At 46.0% G+C, this 24,282-nt stretch overlaps 1 long non-coding RNA gene across 1 annotated transcript; it reads right to left on the reverse strand.

The window, feature by feature from the left end:
• Positions 1 to 1,162: 1,162 nt before the first annotated feature.
• On the reverse strand, positions 1,163 to 10,846 carry LOC114808016. The gene is made up of 2 exons (XR_003755989.2): positions 10,764 to 10,846; positions 1,163 to 1,732 (listed from the first exon to the last, which is right to left on the reverse strand). It is a non-coding gene; the product is annotated as an uncharacterized LOC114808016 (long non-coding RNA).
• Positions 10,847 to 24,282: the final 13,436 nt, after the last annotated feature.

Consider the following 24,282-nt stretch of genomic DNA (forward strand, 5'->3'; position numbering starts at 1 on the left):
GATCGGTTTAGCTCTAGGGTGGTTTGTCAAGCCGTGTGTGTGGGGTGCATTTAAGCGCTTACTATATGCCAAGCACGGTACAAAGCACTGGTGTAGATACAAGCTAAAATAATAATAATAATGGTATTTAAGTGCTTACTATGTGCCAAGCACTGTTCTAAGCACAGGGATAGATGCAAGGTAATCAGGTTGTCCCACATGGGGCTCACGGTCCCGACTCTGCCCCTTGTCAGCTGTGTGACTGGGGGCAAGTCACTTCACTTCTCTGTGCCTCAGTTCCCTCATCTGTAAAATGGGGATGAAGACTGTGAGCCTCACGTGGGACAACCTCATTCCCCTGTATCTACCCCAGCGCTTAGAACAGTGCTCTGCACGTAGTAAGGGTTTAACAGATACCAATATTATTATTAATCCCCATTTTACAGATGAGGTAACTGAGGCTCAGAGAAGATAAATGACTTGCCCAAGATAGCACAGCAGACAAGTGGTGGAGTCAGGATTAGAATCTAGGTCCTTCTGACTCCCAGGCCGGTGTTCTGTCCACTAGGTCATGCTGCTTCTCATTATGTGCCAGGCACTGTACTAAGCACTGGGATAGAGCAGGTTCCAACAGAATACCCGTGGGGGTGTCCAGAGTGGGCTCGGCCCAGAAAGGAGCCCTTCCCTTTTCTCTGCATGGGGCTTGAGCCCCCCATACTGGCTAATCCCCACTGCCACCAGCTGGAGAAAACTAAGATCTGTTTAGCTCTAGGGTAGTTTGTCAAGCACTCTGTGTTTGTGTGTGTGTGTCCCCATCCCCGGGTCCCCTACAGCTTGGGATGTCCACCCTAAATCTGGTAGGTCGTGCTCGGGGCTATGACTTGAGGCCAGGAGCCCGATACAGTAGGCTCCCCGTGACAGCACCGGGGTAGATACGAGCTAATCGGGCTTTGAGAAGTGGGGCGGAGGCTATCACAGCAATTCTCACCACTTTCTTCGATCCGACCAGACCGTTTGAGATTCTGGGATGGAGCAGGAATGGAGACGGCGGCCCCGAACTTGAGCTTTCGTAAGGTCACCGCGGTTACCGAACAGAGACCCTGGTTTCCACCCTCTGGGGCTGAATATCAAACAGGCCTCCCATCTGCAGACCCAGTTTAAGGAAAGGAAGAGGTCCCTTCTGGTTCAACCAAAGGAGAGATTCTAACTGGAAGTAATGATGATCGTTTCTCCCCTAGATTATTGCTGCAGCTGTTTTCCCGAAAGAAATAGCTGTTATGTCAGAAGGGTTTTGTCTTCCTATGGTTCGCAAAGCTGAAAGCAGCGGCAGGGTGCGTGAGATTGACTTCTGGATACAGTAGAATGTAAAAGGTCCGGAAACTTCCCCTTGCTTGACGGAACGGTAGTAGGGCGCAGGGCAACGCGGACGTTCTCGTTGCCCTTTTTCCAGACCGTACGTGAGGTCCATTTCGTCTTCTGCCCTGCACGCTTTCATTAGTGGGTACCCTTCTCTTTTGTGGGTGTGCGTGCCGATACACGTGTGTACGTAGGCCAATTCTGGCACCTCATTGCGAGCTCGTGACCCCTGGGTGCTGCATGTGTGTGTTGTGATTCGTGGAACTGTCAACACTTCATTTGGGGTCTCTCTTAGTTGGCCTTCCCTGACACATTGCTGACTGGGTTTGGCATGACTTCATTCTTTTGCGATAGTCTTCCAGAGAACGCTCTAAGTACCCAAGTGCTTTTCTGATTACTGTAAAAAAAAAAAAAAAAAAAAGAGTTCTAATCCAGCATTGAAAGTCAAGCTGTATAATGACTGTTGACATTGGAACAGCAAACACTGGCAAAGCTATTAAGTGAATAGCAAATTGTGGGTAATACAGTATCTTTGCCTAAGGGGAGCTTTGCAGGGTATTGAGAATCAGTATGTGTCTGAGAATGTATGTGAATAAATCATAAGAACAAATATTTAAAAAAAAAACCCCTTTCACCTACCTGGATATTTCTCTCCTCCCCTGCCAGCTACTACTAACAGTTAGGAATGCCACAGGAAGCACTGGGGGAGGGCAGGGACTAGTGAGGGTATGATCCTTTTGGTACCCAGCAGAACTCCTTCAGGCTCCATAAGCTCTAAACAACAACTAGCACCTGAGCAGAACCTTACTCTCAAGAAATCAGTGGTATGTATTGAGCATTTACTGTGTGCATGATCTCTGCCCTCAGGGAGCTTACAATCAGTCATATTTATTGAGCGCTTCCTATGTGCAGAGCACTGTACTAAGCGCCTGGGAGAGTACGGAGTACAATCCGACGGAATTATCAGGCACGTTCCCTGCCCATAACGAGCTTACATCTTCCAGTCTAACTCCCGAGAGTTAGTTGCTGTCTTTCGTATAGAAAATAGTCCCCGGGTTCAAGGGCAGTCCCCAAAGGAAATCCCTCTGGGGGGTGTCTAGTGAGCTGTCACTTCTTGTCAACGTAGCTCACTTAGGATGAGTTTGCCTTGAGGTTTGAAATGTATAGAAAGCCATTTCTCCTCCCATTACCTACTGGGAGGACAAGGATTTAAGAAACACACAATCAGGGTGGAAAGAGCCCTCTCATATTCCAAATTTTGTTTGTGCCCGGGCTCCACGATTGTCTTTAAACCATTTATCCTGCTGAGAAGCTTACGTGAGCCCAAGTTCAGGTCACCATACAACAATTGCTTAGACATCCTGCTGCCAATCTTTCTCCTCTTCTCCTGCTAAATTGAAAGATCCCTGAGGACAGGGATCATGTCTTCTTACTCTAGCGTACTGTTCCCAGCACTCAGTACAGGGCTCTGCGCACAGAATGCACTCGAATACCACCGATTGAGTGATTCTTACATGTCCCATCCAAGAGAACCAGCTTAAAACATTTTGGCTCTTAGCAAAAGGAAGGGATATATAAGGCAGTTGAACCAAAAGGCAAGAAGTGCCTTAATCTGTTCCTCAGTAGTCCAAAATCTACTTGGTGGACACGAAGAGTGGTTCACAGTGTCCCATATGTGATATTCACCCCACCCTCACCCCCACAAGCACTTACGTACGTATCCACAGTTTATTTTAATGTCTGTCTCCACCTCTAGATTGTAAGCTCCTTGTGGACAGGGAACGTTTCTATCAACTCTGTTGTACTGTACTCTCCCAAGCGCTTAGTACAGTTCTATGTGCACGGTAAGCACTTAATAAATTGATTGATACGTGATTCCTAGGATCATCCCTGAAGGATGTGTGCCTTAGGATAAATTAATTGATGAGTTAGTGCCTTTTAACACCTTATTCACACTGCTTCCCCTGAAATAGGGAAAAATCCAAAAGGAGTCAACTCTTCACTGTTGCATTTACCCTTCTCCCCCAGCCCCATCTCTAGGGGTGACTAGTTTTTTGTGGCATGCTGGTCCCCATGGGAGCGGCCCAATTTTATGTATCAGTGAGAAATCCTTTCAGGGACAGAGCCCTGATCTCTCCTGACAGGTCCAGACCTTGACAGCTAAAAAAAAATTGGGGAACCTGGTGCATTTCAACCCAATTGACTATCTTCTAGGGGCAGCCTTAGCTTTTCCTTCCTATATAGGGGTATTTTAATATGTTCTTTGAAAATATGGGTATATTGTGAACCATCACCTTATGGGAAATGTTTTCTCATTAACTTAAATGTACTATTAGTTTTCCTGTTCCTGACATGACTGAGCCCTCTCCTCCTCGTCTCTTTCCCTCCATCATTCCTAGGGACTTCCTTTAACCCTGGCCACTACAGTTTCATCCCCTCAATCTCTGTCTCCCCAACTTCTCTCCACTGACTTCGAGACACTTGGATCCCAGTCCTGAGCCCCGTTTAGTCTGCTGGATCAATCATATTTATTGAGTGCTTACTGTGTGCAGAGCACTGTACTAAGCACTTGGGAGAGTAGAGTTGTTAGGACCATTCTCTGCCCACAACGAGTTAACGGTCTAAAAATAATAATGATGGTATCTGTTAAGCGCTTCCTGTGTGCCAAGCACTGTTCTAAGCACTGGGGAGATAGAAGCTAATCAGGTTGGACACAGCCCCTGTCCCACATGGGGCTCACAGTCTTAATCCCCATTTTACAGATGAGGTAACTGAGGCCCAGAGAAGTGAAGTGACTCGCCCAGGGTCACACAACAGATAAGTGGCGGAGCCGGGATTAGAACCCAGGTCCTCTGACTCCCAGGCCCGTGCTCTAAATACTAGGCCATGCTGCTAGAGCCCGGCCCCCACATTAGGCTCCCAGGAGCTGCAGCCACCGATGTCCCCACATGCCCCTCTCCTCTCCCCCACCTTCCCTCCTAAAACAAGTTTATAAGTGGGAATTGAATCAGGCACCACCTCACTGGTTGGTTTGTTTTTAATTGAGCAGGGTTGGGGGAAAGACAGGTGAGGGAAGGGTGGAGCCAGGCGTCTGAAGGGTGGAAGAAGACCGGTAGGAACGGGGCAGAGCGGGAACCGAACGGTGCAAGGGAGGAAGGAGCAGGGAGGGAATTGCGTTCCCCATTTGGATTGAACGTATTCCGTTAATGGTATTTATTGAGCGCTTCCTGGGCGCAGAGCACATGATGTTGGCAGGGTTTTCAGATCCTGGGCCATGTCAGCAATAAGCACATGATGCACCTCCAGATTTTATGGATTGTGATCGTTTGGAACTGGGGTACACCGGTACTTGACCAGAGCTACCGACTCGGACCACCCCAGCCAACGGCTTTACCACCACAATCTCCAATTTGATTTTTAAGCTCACGCGACTTCCCAGAACACCCCTGTAAAGCGGGGGGGGGGGGGGGAGGGTGGAAGTGGAGAGTTTCCTGATAGCAGACTGGAGATTGGAGCCTTCCGGCCCTTTTACTCAACCTCCGGGATTCTGTAGAATCGTTTCGGATTGCAACTCAGGGAGGATTGGCAGCCTGGGTACTTGGGAGTGGGATTCCAATCGTCCCAGCTCTTAAGCCGTTCTGTCACATTTGTAACACACCAGCTGTTTCCAAAAACACTTTCTTAATATAGGAACAGCAAGCATCGTTGCCGAAGCTATTCAAAACGGAGCCTGAGAGAGACTGCAATTGTCGCATCTTGTGAAAGAACAAAAGCCAAAGCTGAAACTCTGGGGAAATTGCTCCGAGGTGCCCTTTGCCTGCAAATGGTTTCCTCTCCCCATGGAACCCCCTCTTCTAGCTGCAAGAGTATTGACCGTGAACCACCTTTTGCCAAGCAGCTGCAAGCAGTACCTTAAACTAGAGAATCAATCAATTCCACCAGTGGTATTTATTGAGCACTGACTGTATGCAGAGCACCGTAGTAAGCGCTCGGGAGAGTACAGTACAACATGATCTTGCCCACAGGGAGTTTACGGTCTAGTGGAGGTCGTATGAGAGGTCATACAATACCCAGAAGCTGCTAAACAAAATTCCAGTTATTTACCTGTGCCCCGAAATTGCTTCTCTGTGGGATGGGAGTCGGCGTCGGACAAAGGGCGCTTTTTGGTAGAGAATGGGGAAACGGAGGAAGAAGATAGCATTCCGAGTCAGAACGAGAGGTAACCTGGTACGAGCCCTGGACAGAGCTGCTGGAGATTGCTGGTCCATTTCAGAACTTGTTCAATCCCCGGGTTAAAGTGGGGAGTTTAGCTCGAAACACTCAATGCATTTACACGGAAACCAGCCAAAAGTACGCAGAGAGGCCCCATGGCTCAGTGGAAAGAGCCCGGGCTTGGGAGTCAGAGGTCATGGGTTCTAATCCTGGTTCTGCCACTTGTCAGCTGTGTGCCCTTGGGCAAGTCACTTAACTTCTCTGTGCCTCAATTCCCTCATCTGTAAAATGGGGATTAAGAATGTGAGTCCCACGTGGGACAACCTGATGACCTTGTATCGCCCCCAGCGCTTAAAACGGTGCTTGGCACATAGTAAGCGCTTAACAAATACCATTATTATTATTATTATTTCTCAACGTTGCACTGGGTTTGAATCACCGGTGGTTGCTCAGTGAATCCCATTGCCACTTATTAAGCGTTTACTTTGTGTCAAACACTGATAAGTCGGTCCCTGTCCGACATGGGCTTGCAGAAGACCTAGGGAGATTAAGCAGCGTGGCTCAGTGGAAAGAGCCCGGGCTTGGGAGTCAGAGGTCGTGAGTTCTAATCCCGGTTCCGCCACTTATCAGCTGTGTGACTTTGGGCAAGTCACTTAACTTCTCTGTGCCTCAGTTCCCTCATCTGTAAAATGGGGATTAAGACTGTGAGCCCCACGTGGGGACACCCTGATTACCTTGTATCTACCCCAGCGCTTAGCACACAGTAAGTGCTTAACAAATACCACCATTATTATTATCTCCATTTTACAGGTGAGAGAACTGAGGCCCAGAGAGGCTGAGTGATTTGCCCAAATTCACACGGAAGGCCAATGGTGGAGCTGGGATTAGAACCTAGGACTCTTGTTCCCAGTCTTTCTTGCTCTTTCCACTAGGCCGCCCTCTCTCCCATCTGACTATGAGTACCTTTTCTAAGACCTAGAGGTGTACGTTTTGTCAGCTTTTTGGTATGAATGGACTGTAGACTAGGCTCTACAACTAAGCTAAGTTGTGGGCAGGGATTGTGTCTAAACTAAGTCTAAACTAAATTTAGTCTAAACTAAGCTAAGCTAGTTGTGGGCAGGGATTGTGTCTACCAACTGATGTATTGTACTCTTGTAATAAGAAATGATTGTGATATTGAAGTGCTTACTATGGGCTGAACACTGTACTAAGCACTGGGGACAAGATAGCCATGTCCCACATGAGGCTCGCAGCCTAAGTAGGAGGGAGAACAGGGGTTGAATCCCCATTTTGCAACAAAGGGAACTGAGGTACAGAGAAGTTAAGTGACTTGCTGAAGGTTACACAGCAGACAAGCGGCGGAGCAGGGATTAGAACCCAGGGGTTTAGTACAGTGCTCTGCACGCAGCGCCCAATAAATATGATTGAATGTATGAGATATGATTGATTGTGATGGGTTCACATGTAAATCCACACTCAGGTCAGCTGTATAACAGAGAGTTCTCCTACTGGAAGATGACACTGCCAATAGAGAGATTGTATCCATGAGTGTGAGTGCTTTTGAAAGAGAATCACTTGCACACTGTGCCTTTGAAAATACACACGTGCAGCGACGCTCAGGGCGGGGAGTTGGGAGACCCGAGTTCTAATCACGGCTCTGCCAACTGCCTGCTCTGTGACCTTGGGTGAGTCACTTCTCTGTACCTGGGTTTTCTCATCTGTAAAATGTCAATTGAATACCTGTTCTCCCTATCCCTTAGCCTGTGAGCCTGAGCTGGGACAAGGACTATGCCCAATCTGTTTATCTTGTAGAAACCTCTAGATACAAGATAATCCTCTAGACTATAAACTCCCGGAGGGCGGGAATGTGTCTGTCAACTCTGTTGTACTCTTCGCAGACTCAGGAGGCCTTCCCAGACTAAGCCCCTCTTTTCCTCTGCACCTCCTCCCCTCCCCATCGCTCCGACTCCCTCCCTCTGCTCCACCCCCCCCTCCTCGCCCCACAGCACTTGTGTATAGATGTACATATTTGTCCTTCTATTGATTCTATTAATGATGTATATATATAATTCTATTTATTTATATTGATGTTAGTGATGCCTGTTTACTTGTTTTGTTGTCTCCCCCCATCTAGACAGTGAGCCCGTTGTTGGGTAGGGATCGTGTCTATTTGTTGCTGAATTGTACTTTCCAAGTGCTTAGTACATTGCTCCGCACCCAGTAAGCGCTCAGTAAATACCGGTCGATTGATCTACCCCAGAATTTAGCACCTAGTAGGTACTTAACAAATCTCGCACCCTCACCACACACAAGTTTTGTACCTTTTCTGGTCCCTTGCTGTTCAGCATGAGCATTCTTCAGGCACCAAGAGTGTCTTATTTTCCTACCCTTGGTCCAGTTCAATTTCAGACCAAGGGGATCTGTTCCAGACACTTCCTGGAGCTCTCTTCTAATTTTAGGTCATCCCCAGGATGGAGAGCCCTAGGAAGTTAGCCCAGGGGGGTGGGTTCATTCCAGAATAAGAAAGCCCCTTTGGATCTCTACTCTGGGTGGAATTCCCAGGTCTGCTCTGGAACAGGATTAATCATTCCCCTGATTCTTTTCCCTCTTCCCAACCTTTTGAATGGGCCCAGCCTCCCCCCACCCAGCCCCACATCACTTAAGTACATATCTGTAATTTTATTTATTTATATTAATGTCTGTCTCGCCCTCTAGACTGCAAGCTCGTTGTGGGCAGGGAATGTGTCTGTAATATTGTAGTAGGGTACTCTCCCCAGTGCTTAGTACAGTGCTCTGCACACAGTAAATGCTCAATAAATATGATTGACTGACTGAACAAAGAATAAGGAGCTGCTGACTGTGGTATTTGCTGCCTAGTCTATTAGCCCCAGAACCTAGCAGCTACAGAGAGAAAGCTGGACCTGAACTTGCAGTGGGGAGACTATTCCTAATAGGCAAGGCAGATTGTGAAGAGTATTTAGGATGTGTCCTTTCTCGATGCCTCTGAGCAACTGGCCACCAACTGCTCATTCCTTCTATGCATCCTTGAGCCCTCCATTCCTGGTGGCTCAGTAAGTGCTTTCACTTACTGAAAGCATGAAGGGAAATCTTAAGTATGACTTGGCTGAGAGTTTTTTTCATTCCTCTGTTTTTTTTAGTCATAACACTGTGAATAAGCAATATGCCCTTGAAGCTTTGATAGAAAAAAAACTTAGGTATTTCTTCAGCGGAGTGACTTATATTCTAAAAATTGCCACAGTTTTAGCACCTTATCACCAAAAACCATAGTCTTCAGTGTGTGGGGAGATTTGACAAACGCATAAAGGTGTATTCATAGTGTACTAATGATAGGGTTTTGTGGTTGATAGTTCTGATGTACGACAAATTATTTCACAAACTCTGAGCACCATACCCTTGATCAAATGCTGTTATCTGTGAATTATACAAGTTAAATACATTCCAGTAAGACACCTCAGACTAAACACGTCCAAAACAGAACTCATCTTCCCACTCGAACCCTGTCTTTCCCTTGTCTTTTCTATCACTGTAGGCAACGCCACTATCCTCCCTGTCTCACAGGCTCGTAACCTTGGCGTGATTCTCTACTCATCTCTTACTCCACCCACATATTCAATCTATCACCAAATCCTATCCCTTCAACCTTCACAACACCGCTAAAATCCACCCTTTCCTCTCCATCCGAACTGCTATCATGTTAATCCAAGCACTTCTCCTATCCCTCCTTGACTGACCTCCCTGCTTTCTGTCTCTCCCCACTCCAGTTGGTACTTCATTCTGCTGCCCAGATCATCACTGATCACTGCTCTTTCAACTAGACCATAGTACCTCTCCCCAAATATGGTCAAACATATACCTCAACATATATCTCTATATTGAAAATTAATGTTGATCCAAATAGAATGTCGTGCTAGTCACCTGTAATCTGAGGGTTGAGTTCATGTGAAATCTTGCATTAAGGATAACTCACGCTGTACTACCCACCAGTTCAGGCTTGCATAAATAAACAAGAACAGTTCTTTCAATAAATGGGACACTCGGAGTCTAAACGGGCTTGTGTTGTCAGGAAAAGTTCCCCCATTCCCTATTTACATTCTAGCCAAAATGCGTACTAGAAACCAATGCCATGGCAGAACTAAATGTAATTGGTAATCCCAGCTCCCAACTGCTAATATTCTCTCCTTAGTTGTATAGAAAGCGGTGTCAAGTCCAGGGACCCAGAAGTGAATCAGTATAGTATTTTAGTGTAACATAGTGCTCTCTTATAGGCCCATCCTTAGGAAAATGGGCTAAGCACATACATGGCAGGAGTAATACTAGTGTGTTGTTGAACTCAAGACTAAGTGTGTATGTGTCTTTTAAAAAAGTTCAGAGGGTCAGGACTGGTCAGGCGAATGGTGTATGATGTGAATTGCACAGTAGGAGAAGCTGGACTGGAGGAAAGAATTCTAAATAATAATAATGGTATTTGTTAAGCGCTTACTATGTGCCAGGCACTGTACTAAGCGCTGGGACTGATACAAGCAAATCGGGTCGGACACAGTCCCTGTCCCACATGGAGCTCACAGTCTCAAGCCCTATTTTACAGATGAGGTAACTGAGGCACAGAGAAGTAAAGTGACTTGTCCAAGGTCACACAGCAGACAAGCGGTGGAGCCGGGATTAGATCGCGTGACCTTCTGACTCCCAGGCCCATGCTCTATCCACTGTGCCATGTTGCATTACCACCCCTCCTTTCCGCTTCCAAAAGTTTCATCCCTAAGCTTGATCCCTGAGGCTAGCGTATTCCTCAGAAATCCTTAGGGAATGAAATTTTCCCCAAGTTGGCTTTTAGCTGGACTGCAGTGGAAGGAGTGTGGTCTAAGACACAGAGCACAGGACTAGAAGTCAGCAGACCAGGGTTCAAGTCCTGGCTCCGCCACTAGTCTACTGTGTGTCTCTGAGCCTCAGTTTGCTCATTTGTAGAAAGGGGAGTAAATACCCATTCTTCTCCCTCTTCGACTGAAAGCCACATGGGGCCCAAGAACTCTGAGATCTACTCGTCTTTTATTCACCCCAGAGATGAGCACAGTGATCAGCGTGTACAAAAGTGCTTAGTAAATACCATTAATGTCATTATCATTATTAAAGCGATATCGCCAGGCTCTCGGTAGGTTGACAGCCCTCTCTGTCCGCTGGTCATCTATCCATTATCTTACCCCTATCTTCACACACAAGGATCCCAGGATCCCAGTTGATCAGGAGAAGGTGGTAGTCATCCGATTGCTGAAGGCCATCCCTGGCCCCTGTCCTGAGTCGCAGGTCCCATCAGAGCCGGTGGGGCCTGTGACGGAATAGAGGGGTGACCATCATCCATGATGTCACGGGAAGCCTACCAAGGAACCGTATCCAGTCTGAAGTCACAGCCCCGAGCGCGACCTATCGGATTTAGAGTGGACTCGGGGTCTCGGCGCCCACACCCCAAGCTGTAGGGGACCTGGGGATGGGGCACCTGTTTGGGTGGGCTCAGGCCCCATACGGAGAAAAGGGAAGGGTTCCTCTCTGGGCTTAAACCCAGTCTAGGCACCCCCACGGGTGTTCTGTTGGAAGGTTTTGGTTTTCCAAACAGACCCGGGGCTTCCTGGAACCTCTCGGCTCATCGGATACCCTGATCCTGGAGTCATCCTGGCCTAGAGTGGCCTCCTTCCTCTCTTCCCCCGTGGGTCATCCTAAGCCACATTGCTGGGGGCCTTCAATCCACCATGGGTTCACAAGGGTGAACTTGCATGTGCTTTTTCAGGATGGCCAATCAGTAGGGCCACCATGTCAGTGAGCTGCAAAATCCCAGTTCATATTTTTGTTCAATCAATCAATAGTATTTGAGTGCTTACCAGGGGCAGAGCTTTGTACTAAGTGCTTGGGAGAGTCTAATAGAACAATGTAACAGACCCATTTCCTGCCCACAGCAAGGGTACAAGTCTAGAGGACTTAGGGTATTCTGAGACAGTTAGAGCCGAGATAGTAAGATCTTTAGAGTCTCCAGTTACAGACTCAAGCATGTGGCTTTTCAAGTGCTTTAGGATCCCTATCGCAGCCAATGGTAAAAATCTGGTTGAATCTACAGGTTGGGTTGGGTGTCCTTCCGAGAGACTCCTGCTTCACCTTTCCTTTTGGTGGAGTTTGTCTATGACTTTGAGTGCGAGTGTATAGTTGCTCTTCAGATTTGGAGAAGACACCACAGTCCAAAACCACCTCCTGGGCTGTATGTGGGAGGGGGGGGAAGAGCGGATTGTCCGTCAAAATGAGGTCCTCCTGTAACCATTTTGTAATCTCAAAAAAATCCCGCAGAGGTTTTATAGGGGGATTTGTCGCTTATAGAAATAAGGACATTTGGTGTTCATATCTCACAATGCATTACACTGGGATGCATGGCATACTTGAATATAGCAGCTACTTCTTCAGACCATGATATCCTTTACTCCTTTAGGAGACAGTAATACATTACAGGTGTTATAACTTTTCTTCAGAATCAGACTGCCCGGGGAACTGTAAATCTAAATCATGGCTGCCCTCAGGAAATCCACTAGCCTGTAAACACAGTGAAATGAGTGAGATGAAAGCATCTGAGGGAGAAAATGAATTTCAGGCATCCCACTGAAGTCGATTGAGTTTTTACAGTCTGGTCACCCCCTGTCACAGAGGCAGAGCCTGGAAGGGATAGACTTGCCCCCGGTGACTGGCAGCTGATGAGTGGGTCTCAAGCTAGACTCATTGGCTCAGGGGTGCAATCAGGGAAACAGGACTGATCTCGGATTGCTTTCCAACCTCCTGTCCTACTGTGCGGATCAAGAGTGCTACCTAAGTAGCAGCTAAAGTGGAAAGGCTTTTCCTGCCTGGAAGTGTAGCCTGTCAGAGGGGCTTCTAATCAAGACCCCGCTTCATTCAGAGAACACATGCAGACAAAGGGAAGAAGACAGGAGAGAGGAGTGACATCACTAATAACTCCTTCACTTACGTGAGTCCCTGGCTTCTCTTATTGATCCCGAAGTCTCTACAGAGTGAGTTATTCAACAGCACGTGTGGAAAAGTGTCTGGGTAACAGCATTAACTTGTATTCTATCCCTCTTAAGTGATAAAATCTGCAATTTCTCGGTGGGGACTGGGTCCTGCTGGGCAGTATGTTAGCTTCCTGAGCGGTTCTAGAGCTGTCTAGGAACTCTACTCAGCATCAGCTGGCAAGGACAAAATGACCAACCACGAGTCACCAGTGCTGAAGCCTGGCTCACAGTATTTGCAGGTGCCTGCAAGTACATTGCTAGTAATAACTGTGGTATTTGTTGAGCACTTACTATGTGCTGGGCACTGTACTAAGTACTGGGGTAGTTACAAGATGATCGGATCAGGTACAGTCCCTGTTCCACATAGGGCTCACGATCTTAATCCCCATTTTACAGATGAGATGCCTGAGGCACAGAGAAGTTAAGTGACTTGTCCAAGGTCACACTGCAGACAGGAGGCAGAGCTGGGATTAGAACCCAGGGCCTGTGACGTCCAAGCCCGTGCTCTTTCCACTAGGCCATGCTGTTTCTCTGCCTTAATGACCAAACACTGGAAACCATTGGTTAACCATTCATTGTTAGACTTTTGATGGTTTATAACCATGCTGGGTTCAATTTCCTCTTCTCTATAGCAATTCAGGCAACACTCACTTCCTTAAAAAATAGAAAATGGTAAACAATCCACGCATTTCTAGCAGGAATTCCTTTGATGCCTACAACAATCATAATAATAATAATTGCGGTATTTAAGCGCTTACTATGTGCCAAGAACTGTAATAAGCTCTGGAAGTACCTATAAATATGCTCTGACTAGAGGATGAGAAGCTATGGAGGGCGGGGGGGTGGGTGAAGGGGACAGAAAGAGAAACCACTGGCATCCCATTAGATTGGCAGGGACACTGTCGTTTACTTTGATCACATTCTCAAATACCTAGTATCCTGCTCTGTACACAGGAGGTACTCAGTAAATACCGTTGATGGTGAACGTACATGGAAGAATTTTCCAGGTGTGGCAATAAGTTCTATTTTGTTCTTGATTAATTTCCAAAATTGCATTACGTACCGCAAATTTTAAGTAACTCAACATACCAATGAAATAGTGAAGCCTGTGGCCTTTAAAAAATAATTACCAGCAAAGTACCAAACCTATTACTCAATGACAGGATGGTCGGACGGTGGAAAGTTTAGCTGTAAAGACAAAATTGCCACCTCCAACAACGAGGGACAGCCTGAAAGTTATTTTCTATTTATTCTGCAAGTCAAACAGTGGGAAAAGGAGAGACAAACGTCTCTAACAGTCACAAGATCATTTTCTTTTGTCTGCAGGAACTAATATTAATTCCAGGAACATGTTCAAATGAATGAACTAATAAGTCATCGGGACAGAGGTTGGCAGCAGACAGTGACTCTGCTATCTGTTTTTCCCTCTCTCCTTTTTCTCCCCTTCTCTTGCTCCTTCTCCCATCACTCTTGGTTTTTGGTTTTTTTTTTTTCGTTTTTTTTTTCCCTTTCTCCTTCTTTATGCCATGCATCAATCACTCCCATTCTCATACATTCTGGCAGTAAAAAGTGATGGGGTAGGAGTCTGGGAAAAGCCTTTCCACTTTCCATTCAGTGGAGTGAAGAGAAAGCGGATGGAGAAAGATACATTACTCAAGTCATGTCTCCACAGCTTCAGATCATCATCAGTAGTATTGATTGAAGGCTTATTGTGTGCAGAGCACTGTACTAAGCGCTTGGTACATTCCCATCCAGCTTCAGATCGGGTTGATTCCAGGGAAGGACAGAAAGTGGGATGCCAGAATCCTTCCCAACCAGTCCCCCGCCCCTTGTGGCTAATGAGAACTGATTTAAATAATACCCAAATTTCTCTAATGGCCCCCAAATTTAAAGCATGTAACAGTAAACTCCAAAAAAACTCCTGTAATGTGTTTTAGACTAATGTGTACAGTACTTCAAGAAAATCTAGATTATTGAGATTTGGAATCAGACACAATAAGCAATGACTTGAGCATAAGAAATATTTTCTTAAAGCTTCACGAAATATTTTCTCTCAATTTAAAGCATTGTTCTGAGAAAAAAATTTCCATTTTAAAAGGTCACCTCATTTTCTACTTCAGTGAAAACCTGTGCTCTGGAATAAAGATTCCTGTTTGAAAAATTTCTTACCTAAATTCTAGACTGTAGAGGGAAATAGAACAGCAAAAAAAACATGCAACCCTTCCAAACAGAACATAAGGTTTGAAAGGTTTCGTGCCTTTCCCTTCTAAGTATGGCGCTACTGTATTTAAATAAGGGTTAAGATTGTCACTCTCCATTTCCCACTTTCTGCACATATTAATGAGCCCTAGAAGATCATGTGCTTGAGTTCCAAATGAAAAGCAAGGCAGTTATTATGATTTATCAGGTAGAGAACAACTTTTTTCCTCTCGTTTTTTAAAAAAGAAAGAAAACAAAATCTTTCCACAGAGTCATTATAATCTGATTGGTGATTTGTGTTTTAAAAATGTGCTTCTACCGTTAGAGCTATTAAGCGTCTTAAAGTCTCGAAAGTAATTCTTGCATGATTTAGAATAAATGACATCTTTTTTAAAAAAAGTCTGACTTGATATTTTATAAGGTATTCAAGTCTATTGTGTCGACTCCCATATACATCCAAAGAAAGGAATTAAAAGAAAATGTACGTTGCCCTCAAACGTCAAAATGACACACAGGGCCTAATTTTGCCCTTAAATATGCATTTGCTGCTCCAATCGAAGCTACCTTAAGCTACACAGACAAGAGAAAGGTCTTTTTAAACTTTCCCCCTTCGTTATTCTTCCCGGGCCCCCACAGCCACATTCCTTCCCAGCTGTCTTCTGAGAGGTGGCCGCCTGCTTACTCTTAAAATGGAAACTTTCTCCCTGAACGCCACCTCCTCTCACTTCTTAATACTTGTGCCCACTCTTCTCTCCCTTTTTTGCTATCTTCAACCTCTCTTTCTGGTTGGGACGGCTGGCCCAGTTGTGGGTTTTGGGCTTTTTTAAAATTTCATGGGTGATCAGTTAATTCCCAGCTTCTCCCACTCTGGAACCCCACCCCCTTTTTAACCTTTCTCCTCCCTCTAATCATGACTTTTCAAATTATTTCTCCATTTCCCCCAGCTCTCCTGTATGGCTTCCCCACACCACCCCCACCCGGCACCCCTTGTTGAATTTTTTTTATTTTGCCCGTCTCATGGCTTGGCCGGCCCCTTCCTCAGTTTCTGACCCCAGTCTGGCTTAGCAGGGGGACTGGCAAACGTATAACTAGCCTTCTTCTTCTAGGTCCATGCTCAAGATTAAGTGTGCAGCATTCAACAGAGGCACCGTCCTTCCCCAGCACAGGAGTCACATAATTGAAAAAGCTCTTTCAAACTTCCTGTAGCCATATGTACTTTCCTCTCCAAAATAATTCACTAAAATCTGATTTCCTATTAGACATCTGAACCACGAACAATCTTTGGCACAGTTTAATTGAACTACAGACCAATTGAAAAACCAACATGAGGCAACAGTTCTTCTTACAGTGGTTAGTGATAGTAATAATAATCACTACTTCGGTATTTGCTAAGTCCTTACCGTGTGTCTGTTCTAAGCACTGGGGTAGATCCAAGTTCATCAGGTCAGACACATTCCTTCCTTTCCCACATGGGGCTCACAGTCTAAGTAGAAGAGAGAACCGAGAAGGCACAGAGAGGGTAAGTGACTTGTCTAAGGTCACACAGCAAGCAGTTGGCAGAGGCAGGATGAGAACCCAGGTACTCTGACTCCCAAGCCCAGGCTCTTTCCACTGGGCCACCCTAGTTCCCCGGTAGGCCTTTGGAACTTATTTCCCCAGGACGTTGTATGGACAGAAACTATCGGACGGCTCAAGAGGGATTTGGGTGAATTCCTGGACGGGTATCCCGGAACAGGTTATTAGGGAGAATCAATGTGGTCTAGCGGATAGAGCACGGGCCTGGGGAGTCAGAGGACCTGGGTTCTAGTCCCGGCTCTGCTGTGTGAGCTTGGGCAAGTCACTTCACTTCTCTGTGCTTCAGTTACCTTATCTGTAAAATGGGGATTAAGACTGAGCCCCACAGGGATAGGGACTGTGTCCAGCCCAATTACCTTGTACCTACCCAAGCGCTTAGCACAGCGCCTGGCACATAGTAAGTGCTTAACAAACGCCATAAAAAACAGAGGGAAAGCTAGGGCCGAAGAAGTAAAAAGAAAATAGAAGGGGGAAACGGTAATAGATGTTACATGGCCATCACTAGAATCATCAGGATTGATTTCAAGAATGGCAACAATCAAACGTTTCTTCCAAGCCACTTGTTGCTAGGATATTCAGCCAAATGGTCCATTGGTCCATCCAATGTTCTTAATCCGTGTGCCAATTCTCTTTCAAGTATTATTGGAATCTTACACTCCTTATTAATGATTTACTGAATAGTTCTACCTTGGCATATGAACTTTTCCAAGACTCAGGTCCTTGTGTTACCCTTGAGGTTTCTACAGCTATCACAAGTATTTTTTCTTCAAGTTTTTCCAGCCAGCAGGTTCTCTAAATCCTCATTTTAAAGTTCTGCCAGGGGACAGGGCTGGAAGTAAGGCGAAAGGGTTGGAACTTGATTTTGGTATAAAGAAAAATCTGCAAACCACTCTTCCGGTTAGGAAAATTGTTTGGTGGCAGCGGTGTCTCTCGATCGCTGGCAGGTGGGGCTGGAGATGGAGCTCCAGGCAGGGACCTGGAAGGCAGGGGTCCACAGTGAACTGGATACACACAGACTCCGGGGGGCGGAGAGGGGTCGGCCCAAGGTTGTGCTGCTAGGAATGCATGGCCCCGTCCGTCCAGCCACTTCCCACCCCAACCCCTTTTTCCGGGGAGAAGGAGGGGGTGGTTTCCTGCTGACTCGCTGTCTGTCTTTAACCCGCCCTTGGGCACCACCGCTGGGGTGTTCCAGAGGGGAAGAGCGACATCTCAGAGCTGAACAGGATAGGCCGGCCCAGCCCTACAGCCCTTGCGTGACCCCGAACTTGGAGACTCGTACTCTCATCGGGCTGTGGGGAGAAGCGTTCTGGGTATTGGGATGGTGGAAGGATGGTGGCCTCTTTCAGGAGGTTTCTGTCCCCTGCTCACCAGGTAGAGGCCGGGGTGTACACTGTGGGGGTCGGGGGTTGGGGGGCAGGAGGCATTCATTGAGATGCCCAGCCTCTGGCCCCGCTGGTGACATCATCACATTAAACCATGAGCCCAAGGTAACATGTGTGACATCAGAAGTGTTTCAGGAAGAAGTATTTCCTAGTATCTGCACCTCCAAGGGAGGAAGGGGATGTGAGCTGTTAAGTCTGTTGAGTTACGTGCGTTATCGTGTGCTCACTTCCTCCTCTCAACCTTGGTGGAACACTTCATCAGAACTTAAACTTTCTACTCTGTTGATCTATGAGAAATTGACTCCTAATAAGGCGTTTTTCTAGAGCTCCCTTTGAGAATTGTAAAGTGTCTAGGAAATAAGACTAGAAAATAAAAGGAAAAATGATTTGGGAGAATAAATAGCATTGTCAACTTTCCAGGTCCGATTTCTAGTAGTTTAACTGAACTATAAAAATTGTGGAGAAATTCACTTTAAAGGGAATTAGCTGGATTTCATTTCTTCCTTCAATGGAATCTTCCTTCAGCAGTCTGGGAAGTTTTCTCTCTTAGGCTTCAGCTGTGGTATTTTTACCATACAAGCAACTCTGGAATTTAGGGCCTGACAACTCCGGAAACAGGACGTGGCACTAATGCCTGCAAAATGGCCTAGATATTAGAAATAGAAATCAAATGGAGATTAAAGTAATAACTAAATTCCATCATTTTTCTCTGTAGTTTTAAGATTGCACTGCAGAGGGTTCCCAGAACCACTTCCATACAACGTATTATAATCAGAGAACTGCTTTGTGAGGGAGCATTTGCATTATTTTTATAAACTGGTTGCATTAAAACCAATCCGACTATCCCCTCCTGCTTCAGGAGTGCAAAATCCTGAGATCTGAAGTCCGATTGGGACACTAAAATATATAGTTTTGGAGAATCATGTACGGTATAGACAGGTGTTTAAATTGCGTGGGTGTATTGTTGCCTTAAAAGATGCTGTTGTCGTGGTGTTAAATTATATAGCTGTCAAAGAAGATGCCACTGACAGTGAAATTCGCCCATAGGTGCACCTGGGACTAAAAAGCCCAGTGCGGGACCCATGGTCTTGGACACATTGGGCACACACACAGTCTGAACCTTGTGGGGTGGTCATGCTTGATGCTCACAGCATCTGGTGCCATTTTTGCTCTATTCTCCTTGTTTCATGAGGTATATGGTTTATGAATCTCTGTCCATCAGCCCCACATCCCCAGACAAATTAGGACCGGAGAGAAGCGTTGCTTCTATCTCTGAATTTCGGAAGCTCTGCAGAATCAGAGCATCCCGTTCCGTTCTCTCCCCCTCCCCCCCATTCCATCCCTATCGCCCACAGTTTTACAGGACCCAGGAATTGGGGGTTGGAAAGGAACGACGTGGCGGAGAAAGGGAGAGGGACAAGCAGGGTGGAACGTGTCTAAACCCAGATGAGCTGGGCAGGTTAGGTGATTCAGAGCCTCGGAAGGGGAAAAGGGTGAGGGCAGGTTTATGCAAGTGTAAAGGAAGTTGGGGCAGTGGTGTCTGGGAGACTAAACCAAGGGAAAAAAAACAATTGAGTGGATCACCTGGGTGACACCTGGCAGCGACAGGGAGATTCTCAATGTCGGTCAGCCCAACGGGCAAAACGTCAAGTTGTCATGGAACTTCCAAGTGGAATCCCCTCTCTTGTTGTGCCTGGGGACATTCAGTGGGCACCTACTCGATAGTTTTCACTTCCTGATAAACACAGAGAACTGTGATGTCTCTGTTTATGGGGCTATATGAAAATTAACCAATTTGAGTGGTTTTCACACTAGCATGCGAGGCTAGATTCGATCAGTGAGAAGCAGCATGACCCTCTAGACTGTAAGCTCTGTTGAATTGTACTCAAGCACTTAGTACAGTGCTCTGCACAAAGTAGGCACTTAGTAAATGCGATCGATTGATTGACCTAATGGAAAGAACCTGGGCCTGGGGTTCAGAATATCTGGGTTAGGATTAGCCTGGATTAGAATCCTGGCACTGCCACTTAACCTGCCGGGAACATTTCACTTTTCTGTGCCTCAGTTCCCTCATCTGCAAAATGGGGATTCGATACCTGTTCTACTACCTACTTACACTTTGAGCCCCAGGTGGGCTCTGATTATCTCATATCTACCCCAGCACTTAGAACAGTGCTCGGTACATAGTAAACACTTAAATACAACAATCTTATTGAGTATTTATTCTGTGCAGAGCACTGAACTAAGCACTTGGGAGAGTACAATAGAGTTAGGAGACCCGTTCTCTATCCTCCAGGAATACACAATCCAGATGGGGAGACAGGCACTAAAAGAAATTTCAGGTAGGGGAAAGCAACTGAGCATAAAGATGTCTACCTAACTGCTCTGGTGGGGAAATGAGTACCCAAGAGTTTGGGGAATGAGGAAGTGCTGAAGCGGCAGTTGCGGGAAAGTGATATGGAGTGGGAATCGTACCGTAAATAGTTTAATCTTTGAAGACAAAGAGCAGATCTCTAGATATAGATCTCTAGACTGTAAGCTCGTTTCTAGACCATAAGCTCATTGGGGGCATGGAACATGACTACCGACTTAGAACGTGACTGCCAAGTCTTTTGTATTATACTCTCCCAGGTGCTTAGTACAGTGCTCTGCACACAGTAAGCTCTCAATAAAAACCATTGATTGATATAGATATAATTAAGCACCCAGAAAGTTCATGTTTGCTTTACATATATGTCGACTATTATTGCTACCCTGTGATCCATTCAAAGTCAGTTCATTTGGCTTTTGGAAAAAGTAGCTCTCTGTACTGGACAATCACGCAGCATGTACCTGTGAAAACAGTTGAAAGCACTTCCGAGTTTGCGATTGCTGAAAAGCAACTCATCATCTGGACACAACCTTACATTTTGGACACTTTTCTTCCACTGACATTGAAGGTGTATGGGAGTGTGAAGTTGGCACTGGTTTAATAATCCACAGCGGTTTGATGTTGAAATGAAAATAAGCAATGGGTACCATTTTTATGGGGATTTTAATTATCAGTTGAGTCACTTTTGTTGCTAAAATGACTGAGGGGAAAGATATAAGTTAAGATGCCAACAATAAAAAGTGAAATAAACCAAAACACCATATCAAGAGGAAAACAAATGAGGGCAGTTTTCTTCATTTTATTTAGCTGCAGCTGAGGGAATGATCTATCGATTCACATGTCAAATGCAGCTTTTATTGAGTTTCATTACCAAGATAATTGTGGTTTGCGGAGCTGAGAGTGTCTTTCAATTCGCTCATTCGCTAGAGAGAAAAACAGAAGCAAAAGAAACCAGAGCCAAAGTTGTGTTAGAAGGGTTAGTTTAGTTTATTCAGAGCAGATTGGGGGCTGGGGGAGGTGTCTTCATGTTATCTGTTCAGTTAGAATATTTTTGCTTTTGAAACTCCGTGCATCTTTAGGTACTTTACCAGATTTTTCTTTTTACTTTTTCTGCTTCAGAATGCACACCGACATTGAACAACCAGACTGAATTTCAGAGCCCCGGATGGTGTTGTTTACCGAACACTGGTTACTAACTAACCCACTAACAATTTTCCAATCAGCATGTGCAGCCAGCGTCATCGTACTATTGTCATTATCATTGCCATCAACAGATATTTATTGAGCACCCCAAGGAAATCATAATAAAATAAAAAAAAAATAAGTTGTGGCATTCGTTAAGCTCTTACTATGTACCAAGCACTGGAGAGTCAGGTTGGACACAGTCATTGTTACATATGGGGCTATAGTCTACAGGGGAAGGAGAACAGGTATTGAATCTGAGGCACAGAGCAGTGAAGTGACTTGCCCAAGGTCACTCAGCAGGCAAATAAATGTCAGAGCCACGATGAGAACCCAGGTCCTCTGACTCATAGGCCCGTGGGGAGTAGCGTGGCCTAGTGGAGAGAGCTCGGGCCTGGGAGTCAGAAAGACCTGGGTTCCAATCCTGACTCTGCCAATTGTTTGCTGGGGGACCTTGGGTGAGTCACTTCACTTCTCTGTGCCTCAGTTTCCTCAGTTGTGAAATGGAGATCCCTGTTCTCCCTCCTACGTAGACTGTGAGTCCCGTGTGGAGCAGGGACTGTGCCCAACCCAATTAGCTTGTACCTACCCCAGCGCTTAGAACAGTGTTTGACACATAGTACACGCTTATCAAATACCATTAAAAAAAATGCTCTTTCCACTAGTCAGTGAGATTTTGCACCCTGAAGTCAACTATGGTCCTTGCCCATTTTGATCTAAACCCTAATCTAATAGGGAGACAAGACAGGAAATCACAGATTTGAAATTGATGTGCAGTGATTGCATCCAGACGAATCAGCACATAACAACATATGCTCACAGGACAGGAAATGTCGTTGAGATTAAACGGAGGTATTAAATATTTCTGCATTAAGCAGGGAAGGCTTCTTCCCTGGCAACTAATTGCAGGAGTCTTTGATTTTTATACTTCTCTGGTTTCCAGGTTTTACCAGAAATACTCCCTCTTGCATGGCTCCCTCCCCAACTCAATCCCTCCAGCCCACCCCCTCTGCCCCCTCTAAATCCACGTTCTCCTCTCCTCATATTCACAGGGGTGGGGATACTCACAAGAGCGAGCAACAGCCGCCGGAGCACCCTACTCCTGCTGTAAACATTGCCGCCGTCCAGCGAGTCTCTAGGCTGGATCCAAAATGTATTACTAGGAAATCCCAGAATCAATATCTGAGATGAGAAGAGAGAGAGAAGGGATGTCACTTTCTAATGGAGTTAGGAACCAGTTAAGCAAATAGCGCATAAAGGAAAATCTGTGGAACTGTCCTCCTTTGGGAACCTTGAAAGGGTGCATGATAAGTTTTGTGGCTTGCTAATCTACGACTCCTACGACAGACGATCAGCCTCTGGGAAACTTTTGTTTGGAGTGTTCCAATTAAAACAGGTTTACGATCCACCGCTCCCATCCCCTCCTCTGGTTTCTCCAGGTGGGATGCGATCGGTGGGAAAAATCTGCCAGTTGAGTCCCCCCACACCAGTGATGTAATCCCCTCTGGTTCTGAACATGGGAGGGTGGGTAGAGTGGGCACTGCTCACCCATGGTATCGTGCTTCTCATGGCAGGAGGCACGCTGTTTCCCAGGTCTCTGACTACCAGGCCTACGTTCCTTCTGTAGAAAAAGCAAGAGGCTATCAAGCTGTGGTGGGTGGATGGAGAGGGAGTAGTTTGGATTGCAGTCGCTGGAGTTTGGGGTAGAAGAGAGAGATACTGGCAGAGAGTTTCAAAACCTTTTGAAGTCTGACAATAAACTGCAAACAAGTGGGAGGGAAAGCAGAAAATATTCTCCAGCCCCTGCCAAAGGATTGGAGCTGGCAGCTTTTCTCCGGCTAGTCCACAGATTCCCACGAAAAACCCATGGCTTTTTTTCCTTTCTGGAAACAGGGTGGGAGGAGCAGGCGGGAAGGCAAGCGGTCTGGGGGTGAATGGGTGGACCTCGTTCCCATAAATATTGGGGGTAAATGGGTGGTCTCTGGGGAGACCGTCTTGCGGCAGAGGGAGTCCCTCCCCACCCCCTCTTTACTGAAACCTAGTCTTAGTAGACTTGAGAAAGGAAATAATCATTGTGTAAAGTCACCTCTAAAACACCCAATTTGGGGGAATCACCAAACAGGAGGATCTCAGTCCATGCAGTCAGATTAGCTTCATGGTACCCTTTGAAGTACTCCCACAGTTATCCCTAATTGAAAACCTCTGGATTAATGGGTTTTATCTCAAATTAAAAAGAACTTGGTTTTCTTTTCTTTTCTGAATGCTGCTATCTCTTAAACAGGCTCTTCTTGTGAGTCAGATCAATATGGCCAGGACCATAAAAACGGTCATATTCATTTCAGTCCCTGGTTTACAATAAAATGTCATTCTACCAGTAGTAGTGTTTGCTAGACTAATCTTATGGAGGAAAGTTAACAGAACCTCAGATGCTATAATATATATTGTTTTAATTCCAGTTCAATGTCTGGCTATGTAGAGAAAGTGGGAATCAATCAGTGGAATTTGTTGAGCGCTTACTGCACGCAGAGCACTCTATTTGGGAGAGTGCTACAATCGACATTCATGCATTCGGTCGTATTTATTGAGCGCTTACTGTATGCAGAGCACCATACTAAGCACTTGGGAAAGTACAGGGCAGCAATAAAGAGTGACAATGCCCGCCCACAACGAGCTTACGGTCTAGAGAGGGGATGGTAGACACGATTCAGTCAATTACTGTGTGCAGAGCACTGCACTAAGCGCTCGGGAGAGTACAGTATAACACACTTGGCAGACATTTTCTCTGCTCGCAACCAGCTTACAGTCTAGAGAGAATTTACAGTCCAGAGCCCTGCCCACAAGGAGCTTACAATCTAGAGAGGTCATGGGTTCGAATCCCGGCCCTGCCACTTGTCAGCTGTGTGACTGTGGGCAAGTCACTTAACTTCTCTGTGCCTCAGTTACCTCGTCTGTAAAATGGGGATTAAAACTG

This window comes from Ornithorhynchus anatinus, chromosome X5, assembly GCF_004115215.2.
Source record: "Ornithorhynchus anatinus isolate Pmale09 chromosome X5, mOrnAna1.pri.v4, whole genome shotgun sequence".
NCBI classification, from domain to species: Eukaryota; Metazoa; Chordata; class Mammalia; order Monotremata; family Ornithorhynchidae; genus Ornithorhynchus; species Ornithorhynchus anatinus.